At 42.5% G+C, this 13,131-nt stretch overlaps 1 protein-coding gene across 1 annotated transcript in view; it reads right to left on the minus strand.

Annotated features, from left to right (window-relative positions):
• The window catches only part of LOC139370466 (synaptic vesicle glycoprotein 2Bb), a 57,953-nt gene that overhangs the window by 44,153 nt on the left and 669 nt on the right, over nt 1-13,131 (minus strand). The gene's annotated exons all lie outside the window — the stretch shown is intronic.

Consider the following 13,131-nt stretch of genomic DNA (forward strand, 5'->3'; position numbering starts at 1 on the left):
AAAAGAGATTCGTAACATAAGTGGAGCCTCATCCGGGATCTGTCTTTACTGACACCCATGCCGCTCATGTAGATTGTTGTAGTGGTATAGTTCAGTGTTGAGCGTCATAGCTGAAGTAGCATTAGTGTTTGCTATTTTCGTTGGCTCTTGTGAAGTAGTGTAAGATGGCTACTTTTGATTTGAAGTCCTTTTTGGATAATCCTTCGTGGGAGGTTTTTGATAAATGTCGTAGAGTTGATTTAATGACCTTGGCTGACCATTACTCAATATCAATTCCGCAGAGTGTAGTTAAGGCGGAGGTTAAACAGCTAGTGTTAAATGTATTGTTGGAAGAGCAGGTGCTTGTGTTACCGCTGCCTGAGTCTACTAACCCTGTAGGGGATGTAACTGCTCCTATAAGCCCATTGGTATCTGATAATGAGGGTGAGGCTAAAACACCAGCCACATTGTCCCATTTTGATCCACTCTCCCCACTGTCAAACGGTGATGCCAGAAGGGATGTCCGTTTAGCACAGTTCCAACTAGAGGTGGAAGAGAGAGCCCAAATTAGGCGAGAGACTCTCCAGTTGGAGATGTGTAAAATTGAGGCAGAAAGAGAACAACGGCAGATGATGTGTAAAATTGAGGCAGAAAGAGAAGAACGGCAGATGATGTGTAAAATGGAGGCAGAAAAAGAACGAGAACAGAGGCAGATGACGTTTAAAATGCGCCAGATGGAACTGGAGGCAGAGACAGCGAGGCTAACCTTCGTTCCTACTGTTCCTGTTAGTGAGTCGTCCTCACCAGCTGTGTCCTCAAACACGTTTGACATTAGTAGGCAGATTGCCTTAGTACCTTTGTTCAGAGAGTCGGAGGTTGACTCCTATTTTTGTGTATTTGAGCGTATAGCCGTAGCATTGAAGTGGCCTGAAGAGGTATGGTGCCTATTACTTCAGTGTAAATTAAATGGTAAAGCCCAAGAGGTTTTGTCAGCGCTACCTCTGGAGGACAGTTTGAATTATGAAGTGGTCAAAGCTACTGTTCTTCGTGCCTATGAGCTTGTGCCTGAGGCATACCGACAGAGATTTAGGTCTCATAGAAAGTCTTCTAGTAAGACTTATGTGGAATTTGCTAGAGACAAGGGAAATCTGTTTGATAAATGGCATGCTGCTAGTAAGGTAACTGATTTCAACTCTCTCCGGGAGTTAATCTTGTTGGAAGAGTTTAAAAATTGCTTACCCGAACGCATTGTAGTTTACCTAAACGAACAGAAAGTATCCTCCCTGGCAGAAGCGTCTGTGTTGGCAGACGAGTTTGTGTTGACGCACAAGAGTGTGTTTTCGGCTCAAACTGAGAGTAGAACCACTGAGTTTCCTACCTTTAGCCCTAGTCGGCCCGCAGTAGTATATCAAGCACGCCAGAAGAATGAGCGTTCCTGTTTCTATTGTCATAAAGTGGGACATATGATTAATGATTGCTTCCTGCTTAAACGCAAACAAGGGATGCCTCTTCGTGCCAAGCCACCAACAGGTGTTGGTCTAATTCGTACGGTTGTGAGGTCTGCAACAAAACAGGTGCCTCAGGGTAACTGTAGTTTGAAAGACCCAGTCCCCGACCGCAGTTATGAACCATTCATTTTCGAGGGGTTTGTGTCCCTAGAGAATGACGAAGCGTCTCAGCGTCCGGTTAAAATCCTTAGAGATACTGGTGCGGCGCAGTCGTTTATATTGTCTGATGTGTTGCCCTTATCTGACGATACATACTGTGGTTCCAGTGTGTTAGTGCAGGGTATTGAAATGGGTTTTGTCCCAGTGCCGTTGCACTTTGTGAAAGTACACTCTGAGTTAATCAGTGGAATATTCAGAGTGGGGGTACGTCCTAAGTTGCCAGTGAAAGGTGTGACCTTTATAATGGGTAACGATATTGCCGGAGGAAAGGTAGTACCCGTATTGGAAGTATTGGATAAAAGTGACCACTCTCTCTCGAATGAGTTGGCACAGAGTTATCCACATGTGTTCCCCGCTTGTGCTGTCACTCGTGCTCAGGCACTACAAGAGGGTGACGTGATAGATTTGTCGAACACTGTTCTGTTCAAAGAGGATGATCAAGAGGATGGATTGTGTGATACCTCTGAGAAGTTGATCACCTCTGACAAACAGCCCAGGAAAGAATTAAAGAACGTTGAACTTATTGCTGATGCAATACAGTTACCAGTCACTCGTGAGCAGCTGATTGCTAACCAAAAGGTTGACAACAAGCTTACTAAATGTTTTTCTAGTGTTGTCTCGTTAGAAGAGGTGAAGAAGAAGAATGTGGCTTACTTCATTGATGGTAATCTCCTCATGCGTAAATGGAAATCCCATGTTGACGCGGGTGGAGATTGGAATGCTGTTTACCAAATAGTGATTCCTACAGCCTTTCGACAAAATGTGTTATCCCTTGCTCATGATCACCAGTGGTCTGGTCATTTAGGAATTACAAAGACGTATGATCGGATCCTTCGACATTTCTTTTGGCCGGGTTTAAAACAAGATGTGGCTCAGTTCTGTCGGACATGCCACACCTGTCAGATAACAGGAAAACCAAATCAGGTTATTCCTCCCGCTCCTCTTTGTCCCATACCTGTCATAGGTGAACCATTCGAGCATGTGGTGGTTGATTGTGTCGGACCGTTACCGAAGACAAAATCGGGTAACCAGTTTTTGTTAACGATAATGTGTATGGCTACAAGATACCCCGAGGCTATTCCTCTGAGAAGGATTACAGCTCCGATAGTGAGTAAAGCCTTAATAAAATTCTTCACGACATTCGGGTTACCTAAGGTGGTACAAAGCGATCAAGGTACCAATTTCCTATCCAAGCTCTTCAAGCAGGTGTTGAAATCCTTATCAATTACGCACCGTGTATCAAGCGCCTATCACCCAGAGTCTCAGGGTGCGCTTGAAAGATGGCATCAGACACTGAAGTCTATGCTACGTAAATATTGTTTGGAATCTGAGAAAGATTGGGATGAGGGAGTTCCTCTAGTTTTGTTTGCTGCTCGTGAAACTGTGCAGGAGTCCCTAGGTTTCAGCCCGGCTGAACTAGTGTTTGGTCACACAGTAAGAGGACCAATGAAAGTCCTTAAAGAACAGTTCTTGTCCCAAGAGTTGTGTACCAGAGATGAGAATGTGTTGGACTATGTTAGTCGCTTTCGTGAGCGCCTACACCAAGCTTGTGCTCTTGCAAAGGAAGCTCTGTCTTCCTCACAGAGGAGCATGAAAAGACACTATGATAAAGAGGCTGTTTCTCGTCCACTACAGCCAGGTGACCAAGTACTGGTGTTATTACCTGTTCCAGGATCTTCACTGTCAGCTCGTTTCTCTGGTCCTTATTTAATTGAAAAGAAAATAAGTGAAACTGACTATGTGCTTCAAACTCCTGATAGAAAACGCCAAACTCGTGTGTGTCACATTAACATGTTGAAAGCATACCACACCCGACCCATCACACAGTTAGATAGTTCAAAAACAGAGGAAGGTACTGCTGTCTCCTCTGCTACTACTGCGATGATAGTGGACTGTCATATTGATGATGTTGATGGCTTGGAGTTGCGCAATACTCAGCAGCAGTGTGTTAGATTGCCCAACTCAGAAATGCTGCTGTCTATCCAGTCAGGTCTGGTTCATTTAACGGATGGACAGGCTAATGATATTGTGAGGCTACTACACAGTTTTCCATGTCTCTTTAATGACGTTCCTACTCGCACAAATGTGTTGGAACATGACATTAATGTTGGAAATGCTACACCTATCAAGCAACACCCATATCGTATCAACGCTTCCAAGAGGAAGATAATGAGGGATGAGGTGAGATATTTGTTGGAGAATGACCTGGCTAAGCCAAGTTCAAGCCCTTGGAGTTCTCCTTGCATTCTGGTTCCTAAACCTGATGGTACGTCCAGGTTATGTACGGATTATCGAAAGGTAAATTCTGTCACAATGCCAGATTCGTTCCCGTTACCCAGACTGGACGACTGTATCGACACTATTGGTGCTGCTAAGTATGTAACCAAGTTGGACCTCTTAAAAGGTTACTGGCAGGTTCCGTTAACTTCACGTGCTTCTGAGATTTCTGCCTTTGTGACCCCAGATAACTTCCTACAGTACTCAGTCATGGCTTTTGGGATGCGAAATGCACCAGCCACTTTCCAACGACTGGTTAACTCCGTATTAGCTGGCGTTCCTAATTGTAGTGCATACCTTGATGACCTAGTGATTTATTCGTCTGAGTGGTCAGATCATGTTGACTTGCTAAGGGTAGTATGTGAACGGTTGGCAACTGCTTCTCTAACCCTGAACTTGGCAAAGTGTGAGTTTGGGAAGGCTACTGTTACCTATCTCGGTAAAGAGGTTGGCCATGGACAGGTGCGCCCTGTTGATGCCAAGGTCTTGGCTATAACTGCATTCCCTGCACCTACCACTAGACGAGAGCTACGCCGCTTTTTAGGGATGGTTGGCTACTACCGTAGCTTCTGTAAAAATTTCTCTGCGGTAGTTGCTCCATTGACTGATTTGCTCAGTCCGGCTAGACCATTTGTGTGGTCCCCTGAATGTAAGAGCGCTTTTGAATCTGCGAAAGCACTCTTATGTAGTACCCCTGTACTTGCTGCTCCGGATTTTGAACAACCGTTCAAGCTTGAGGTAGATGCTAGTGCCAGAGGTGCTGGTGCTGTTCTACTGCAGCAGGACAAGAGTGGAGTAGATCATCCCGTTTGTTATTTTTCACGTAAATTTAATAAATGTCAAACAAACTATGCGACAATAGAACAAGAAGCTCTTGCTTTGTTGTTGGCTCTGCAATACTTCGAAGTATACATTGGTTCCAGTGCCCTACCAGTGATTGTGTATACTGACCATAACCCCTTAGTTTTTCTCCACCGAATGTACAACCAGAACCAGCGCCTTATGCGTTGGGCGCTGATTGTACAAAATTATAATTTGGAGATCCGCCACAAAAAGGGGTCAGATAATGTGTTGGCAGATGCTTTGTCTCGTGTGTAATGATTTTTGTATGTTTTGTAAGGTTGACTTTATTGTTGATCTTGTGAGTATTAATTGTAATACTGTGATCGCAATCCCCCCCTAGGGTTGCTCTTTTAAGGGTGGGAGTGTTACGGATACCATTATCCTGTGTGTGTGTGTATCCTGTGTGTGTTTCTTTTCTCTCCGTCTCCCCTCACAGGTGAAAATCATCACTCCCCAATCAGTCAACAATCAACCCATCAATCAGAAGACACACCTCCTCCTGTTTCCTACCCTATCACAGTTCCTTCCCCATGGTTTAAAAACCCCATCATTTGTTTGTTCAGGAGCTCAATCTCTTTGTAATGCCATGTTGGTAGATAGCTGTTCTTTGTAGATTTCAGGGTAGCTCAATCTTTGTAATGCCATGTTGGTAGATAGCTGTTCTTTGTAGATTTCAGGAGAGCTCAATCTTTGCAATGCCATGTTGGTAGATAGCTGTTCTTTGTAGATTTCAGGAGAGCTCAATCTTTGTAATGACATGTTGGTAGATCTCTGCTCTTGATAGATTTCAGTAGCACAATCTCTTTGTAAATGCCATGTATGTAGATCTCGCTCTTTGTGTAATAATTAACCTCTTCTTTTGTTTGAGCACCTCCAAATCACTTTGTCATCTCCTGTGAGTATTGTTTTTGTTTATGGTGTTTGCTGGTGGGAAAAAGGGGAAACCAAGACAAGTCGCCCATGGGCATACACTACCCGTAGGTAAACTTTGTTAAAACACACTAGTTAGAACTGGGCGGACCACCCACTGTATTTTTGGTTAGTTAGTTAGCTGTTGTTGAAATAGGCTAGCCTAGCTTAGGGGTGTTTTTGCATATTTGTTTCTTTCCTTGGGTCCAGCTCAGCCCCTTTTCCTGCTCCCCCCCCCATTACCGTGTGTTTATAATAAACCCTGAGTTTGACGGTATTATTTCGGCTGTCGTGGTTATTTCGTTCACTTTTACTTTGTCACTATTATAATTTACATGAGTTATGTTACGGGTCTCACTACCATCCCCCCTAGACTGTCGGGCCAAAAGAGATTCGTAACAATAACAATGGTCATTATGGCCAAACAGTTCTATTTTTGTTTCATCACGCCAGAGGACATTTATCCAAAAAGTCAGATCTTTGTCCCCATGTGCAGTTGCAAACCATAGACTGGCTTTTTTATGGTGGTTTTGGAGCAGCGGCTTCTTCCTTGCTGAGTGGCCTTTCAGGTTATGTTGATATAGGACTCATTTTATTGTGGATATAGATACTTTAGTACCTGTTTCCTCCAGCATCTTCACAAGGTCCTTTGCTGTTGTTCTGGGATTGATTTGCACTTTTAGCACCAAAGTACGTTCATCTCTAGGAGACAGAATGTGTCTCCTTCCTGAGCGGTATGACGGCTGCGTGATCCCATGGTGTTTATACTTGCGTACTATTGTTTGTACAGATGAATGTGGTACCTTCAGGCGTTTAAAAATGTCTCCCTAGGATGAACCAGACACGTGGATGTCTACAATTTGTTTTCTGAGGTCTTGGCTGATTTCTTTTGATTTTCCTAAAGAGGCACTGAGTGTGAAGGTAGGCCTTCAAATACATCCACAGGTACACCTCCAACGGACTCAAGTGATGGCAATTAGCCTATCAGAAGCTTCTAAAGCCATGACATAATTTTCTGGAATTTTCCAAGCTGTTTAAAGGCACAGTCAACTTAGTGTATGTAAACTTCTGACCCACTGGAATTGTGATACAATGAATTATAAGTGAAATAATTTGTCTGTAAACTATCATTGAAAGAATTACTTGTGTCATGCACAAAGTAGATGTCCTAACTGACTTCCCAAAACTTTAGTTTGTTAACAAGAAATTTGTGGATTGGTTGAAAAACTTGTTTTAATGACTTCAACCTAAGTGTATGTAAACTTCCGACTTCAACTGTATCTAAACCGGCACCTCTATCAGAGTCCACCGCCAATAGGTGGCGCTCTTTTTCAATCAGCATACAACCCCTCTATAATAACTGTTTACGATGAAATATGTATATGCTTCTCAAATGGTGTAGTAGGATTTCTGCTATAGTCCTAAAATGGACGTCTGCCCTAACTGCACAGCTGTGACGTGGATGATTCCCCCTAAGCCCCTCCCTGTGGCCAGGCAGGAGGGCCCACCCCTGGAGAGGACCAGTTGGTCTGTCCTGCTGCTGTCTGCTAGAACATTTTGGAGAGTAGATGACCCACACAGAACAGGGGGGAAAGATACCTAATCCCCATGCCATATAATTCTGCTCAAAAGAGGATTACTCCCACAAATAGTCAGTCAGGCAGAAGAACCATCATCAACTAAATATAGGTCATAGACTATCTGTCTTCATCATCACTGACCATTACCATGGTACCACTTATCCTCATCCACTCACCAATCCCATTCATATCTGTCTAAGACTTAAAGGAACTACACACACCATTAGAATCCTTGCACTGCGAAGGTTTGGTGACATCGGTATGCATAACTGAAGCGTCCAGTTGTTGTAACCGTCGACACAGGATCGATAAGCTTTGATTCCAACTGACCCCGTGTGTGTGTTTGAGGTTCAGGGAGGAGGCTCTCTGAAGTAGATAGAGCTAGGGGTTCCACTAGGCTCGTGGAATAAAGCTGTGTTTTATTATTGTCAGTGATGTGATTTTGTTGAGTTCAAATCATAAGCCCTGGCTGGTTTATATTTCTCCAGTGGCCATCCAACCTCCTTTGTATGCATAACCACTTTGATTATATCAGTGCGGCTGCATTTCATTAAAGGGCAGCTGAACTAAAAAAGCAAATTCTCTGGTTGAAAACGGCATATGTTTCATCGATAGTCAGAAACATTTATTCTATCGTAAAAATGGACTACAATGTGTAATTAGACAAATTTGGGCCATAAAGTCAGTATCTTCCTAAATTGATATTTGCGGGATTTGTGGAAGCTGTTCCTAAAGGTATTGGATATTTGAGGGTTGGGTTTTGGTTACCATCAGGCCCACTAACATGGAGTGTTAACACCTATGTGAGAAACCGCTGCACTGATTGTGTTCTATTCCAATCGTACGGCAGAACCTACAGACAGTGAGACAGACCAGCCCACATTCCGCAGCGCCTCGTACTTGTTTACGTAAGACAACACGTTGCCAATGTTTTGTTGAAAGAACACTTGGCCCCTAAGCCCTTTATGGAGTGGCCACTTGATTATGTGTTTGATAGGGATCACACCAGTCTGCCACTGTTTTGGGCAAAATACCATTTTTGACAATGCACACTTGTACCCCAACTGCAACTTGTCAATATTCCAAAATTCAAAACCCATTGGCGAGCATCTTGTGTCCCACCACAACCTGCTTTGTGATATGATTAACATGAAATACTGCCAAACAGACACACACCAGTAAAATATGGTGAGAAAGTTGTAAAAACACTTTAGCACTTGCCAGTGACTTAAAAAACTGATTTAGCTAACATGGCCTGCTTGCTCAATGTGCCTGCTAGCTACGTTGTCAAACACAGAGATGGAGCTTACCAAGCCAGGTGTTTTTGTTACTGATAAACAGTGTATATAGCTTCTGCTTTATTTATCATGTTCTGACAGCTTGCTGATGAAGTTGTAGACGTGTTCTCAGAAATCAGTCCTGCGCGGCAGCAGCTGACACACAACTGTCTGCAGTGAATTACTCCTTTTCATGCACATTTTTTTACTTGCGAAATACTGGAGAAAAAACAAACACCTTACCTAAATCGAAAATTGCGCAACTAAGACCTCTCCATTACAGATTTCTTGATGTATCTCCATTAATGAACTTGATTCGTTCGGACTATTTTGAGGGCGAGATGTTGCTACCGTGGCTCAAGGGGGACAAACAACAATAACTGCCTGTGTAAGATATAGTGAACATAACACATCCACATCCCACCAACCACCTCAGGACTTTCCCATGCGTTTATATGCGTTTATATGCAGATGAGAAAATGCTGCATTGCTTGAGTGATGGTACCTCTCAGCTCCCTCTATCAGTGACTGGTTGTGCACTGTAAGGGAGGGCCCTGGAAGAATGGGATGGATGGGCCCTCTGGCTCTCTCTTTCCCTCCCTTTCTCTCTCATAAATCAGCCTGGACCCAGAGGAGTGTCTCTCCATTTTTCTGCTGAGCCTGTCATCTCTCCTGGATCAACCGCCGCTAAACAGGGATAACGTATGCTTTACTACCGTGGGCTGTAGAACACACTCACACAGTGGCACTGTACCTCCTTCCCAACATATGATAATTACCTACAAACAGATGGCAGTTACCAGACAACACAGGCTCATTTGGCATCAACCCCTGAACACAGGATAATTAACACCCACCACAGTATTTATCATTAATTAACACAAGTTCATTAATATCCGCGAATAAACGATGACCACCAAACGCAGTGCAGCCAATTTAGATTACATATCCTACACTATGCTAATAGTGTTTCTCTGTTAGAACACAATTAATTACCTTACCTAACTTTGAATAATTTTCCTGGTTCATAACCCTCTCTGCAGACCACAAAAATAATTATCAGGGCTTGTGTCTGCCTCCCCTTGATCTAGCCCAGGGAATAGAGGGGGATGCTTAAAAAGCCTAAAGGAGAACAAAGGATAACAGAGAGCTGGGTCATTCCACGAAATGAGTGCCTCTTTGCGTCCCTTTAATATTTTAAGCAGAAAATGTGCACCAATATGCATTTTAAAACCCTGTTATATTCAATTAAGTGCCCTTTAATATAAATCACATGGAGAATTCAATAAAGCAGATTTTTTAGATGAATAAAGACTTGCTAAAGAGCCAAGATTCAGCATTTTGACATTTCCCCCCGTGCATCCACTGTGACTTCCAGGAAAATGTAACCCCAATATTTCTCAAAGTTTTCCCCATCATTGTAAAGCTCCACTTATGTTGTTGCTTTGACAAAGTAATTTCTGAAGATTATTATTTATTTAATGTGATTAGTGATTCATTTACTGTCTCTCATTCAGGTAAAGGTAAAAAAGGTTCAAATTTAAAAATAAACAAATGTTAACCTCTACAGAATCGGTCCCCCACCCACGGGACGGATAAGCTAACATAATATATGACTCAAATAAACGAATTAGGCATATTAGGGCAGTCTTGATACAATATTTTGAACATATATGCAATGGTTCATTGGATCAGTCTAAAAACGTTGCACATACACTGCTGCCATCTAGTGGTCAACATCTAAATTGCACCCAGGCTGGAATAATACGTTGTGGTACAAAGTACAAAAAATGCATGCTGTTTTCTTTGTATTATCTTCTACCAGATCTAATGTGTTATATTCTCCTACATTCATTTCACATTTTCACAAACTTCAAAGTGTTTCCTTTCAAATGGTATCAAGAATATGCATATCCTGGTCCTGATCTACAGGCAGTTAGATTTGGGTATGTAATTTTAGGTGAAAATTGAAAAAAAGGGGCAGATCCTTAAGGTCAACCCTGTTACGATAACTGAACTCTCATTTTAATATGGTGAAAACATTCCTTTAAAAATATTTTTACGGTTGTTATGATCAACCCTGTTACTTTATTTGGCACTTAATAGGCACTTACTATAGTCGTTTGTTTATTTAACCTCTTGAGATGGGATAGCTTGTTTTTTATTATGTTAAACGTGCTCTTTGTGACGGAATGTTAAAATTAGGTGAAGCCAAACGTTTTTCCCCCACCAAGTTACACATCTCAAAAGGCACCGAATTGGTGGAACAACTCAGCTACCTGTCTGGCATCCATGATGGAAGCCAGGTGTCGAGGTGTGGGGGCGGAGTGTCTATTCTCCTGCTCTTTACACAGTTGAAAGGCACTGTGGCAGTCAAATGTATGACATCACCCACTGCATTCACTGCAATGGCTACACAGTAAAGGACACCCGCAGTCATTTATCTTCAACCACTACATGTTTAAGTAATGTATAAGTAATCTTTGATATAGTACAATGGCAGCTCTTCCTAATACATATTATGTCATGCTTGTCAAATACTACTAGTACAGTACCAAACGTCCTTCTGAAACATGTTAGGAGAAACAGTCTTATATCAATATCAAAACCACGTCAAAAAACTATTTTGAATCGTGCCCATGTCACTAGGATCTTGTTATAGCGTTACTCTGATATACATTGAGCATACCAAACATGAGGAACAAAGCATCAAAGCTGGGACCGAGAGACTGAAAAACAGCTTCTCTCTCAAGGCCATCAGACTGTTAAACAGGCATCACTAGCACAGAGAGGCTGCTGCCTACACACAGACCTGAAATCACTGGCCACTTTAATAAATGGACCACCAGTCACTTTAATAATGTTTACATATCTTGCATTAGACATCCCACATATATATACTGTACTTTATACCACCTATTGCATCTTGCCTATGCCGCTCGGTTATTGCTCATCCATATATTTATATGTTTATATTCTTATTCCATTCCTTTACTTAGATTTGTGTGTATTAGGTAGTTGTTGTGCAATTGTTAGATTACTTGTTAGATATTGCTGCACTGTCGGAACTAGAAGCACAAGCATTTCGCTACACTCACATTAACTTCTGCTAACCATGTGTACGTGACCAATAACATTTGATTTCATTTGAACACCTTCCTAATATTGAATTGCACTCCCCTACGCCCTTTTGCCTTCAGAACAGCCTCAATTCGTCAGGCAGGACATGGACTCTACAAGGTATCGAAAGCGTTCCACAGGGATGCTGGCCCATGTTGACTCCAATGCTTCCCAAAGTTGTATCAAGTTGGCTGGATGTCCTTTGGATGGTGGACCCTTCTTGATACACAGGGGAAACTGTTTAGCGTTAAAAACCCAGCAGCGCTGCAGTTCTTGACACCTGCTATCATACCCAGGGTGTCTAGTGGTTAGAGTGTTGGGCCAGTAACCGAAAGGTTGCTGCATTGAATCCCCGAGCTGACAAGTTCAAATCTATCGTTCTGCCGCTGAACAAGGCAGTTAACCCACTGTTCCTTGGTAGGCCGTCATTGTAAATAAGAATTTGTTCTGAACTGACTTGCCCAGTTAAATAAAGGTTACATCTAAATACCCTGTTCAAAGACACTTACATATTTTGTCTTGCCCATTCACCCTCTGAATGGCACATATACACAATCCATGTCTCAATTGTCCAAGGCATAACAATCCTTCTTTAACCTGTCTCCTCCCCTTCATCTACATTGATTGAAGTAGATTTAACAAGTGACAACAATAAGGGATCATAGCTTTTTACCTCGATTCACCTGGTCAGTCCATGTCATGGAAAGAGCATGTTTTGTACACTTGGCGTATTCACTGCGCTAGGCATCCTGAGAGCATAACCCTTCATCACTAATGGGATGTAAGGATGCACCACCAGTGCCTGCAGCTCTTGCCCTGTTCTTGATTGGTAATCCCTATAATTATACAAGGCCATATCCCTGGTGATGTTATGGGGCGTGTGTGAGTAATGAAAGCTATGATAATGATGTGCTGCGTATCTATGAGTCGTGTTAGCTCCCCTGTAGTGTCAGTGCCTTCTGTGTCCCCGTCTTAGCCTTCAACCCTCATTACTCTGATGAATTACCTTGTACTGACTGACCTAGACCACGGGTAATGGCATCATAGTTACACCTGGGCCAACGTCTGCAGAGAACAGGGAGGGAGGGCGGGCTGGAACTCAATAGACAGCTCTCCCAATTAACTCTAGAAAAACAACTGTCTTGGGAACAAATTAATTGTATATTTGTATTAGTTTTGTATTTCCAAGTGGGTATCATCAATCCATGTCCACACCCTTTGTCAGAATAGTGGGCTGTGGATGGAATATTTCCTTCTGAAAAATGGATATGCTTCATTAATTTTCCTTTGAATAAATGGGAAATTGTGGATGCGCTGAGGAAATGAAGGCTCTAATCACAAACGTCATTATAATCTCAAGGCTACCACACTTCTTTCAATAAATATTATCTTCAGACACCTCGAAATGTTTAGAGAAAGTGGCAAAGAAACTTCACACTGTTTTAATCTAAGTATTTCCACAATCATGAGATGGTAATG

Source organism: Oncorhynchus clarkii, chromosome 2 (genome assembly GCF_045791955.1).
Source record: "Oncorhynchus clarkii lewisi isolate Uvic-CL-2024 chromosome 2, UVic_Ocla_1.0, whole genome shotgun sequence".
NCBI classification, from domain to species: Eukaryota; Metazoa; Chordata; class Actinopteri; order Salmoniformes; family Salmonidae; genus Oncorhynchus; species Oncorhynchus clarkii.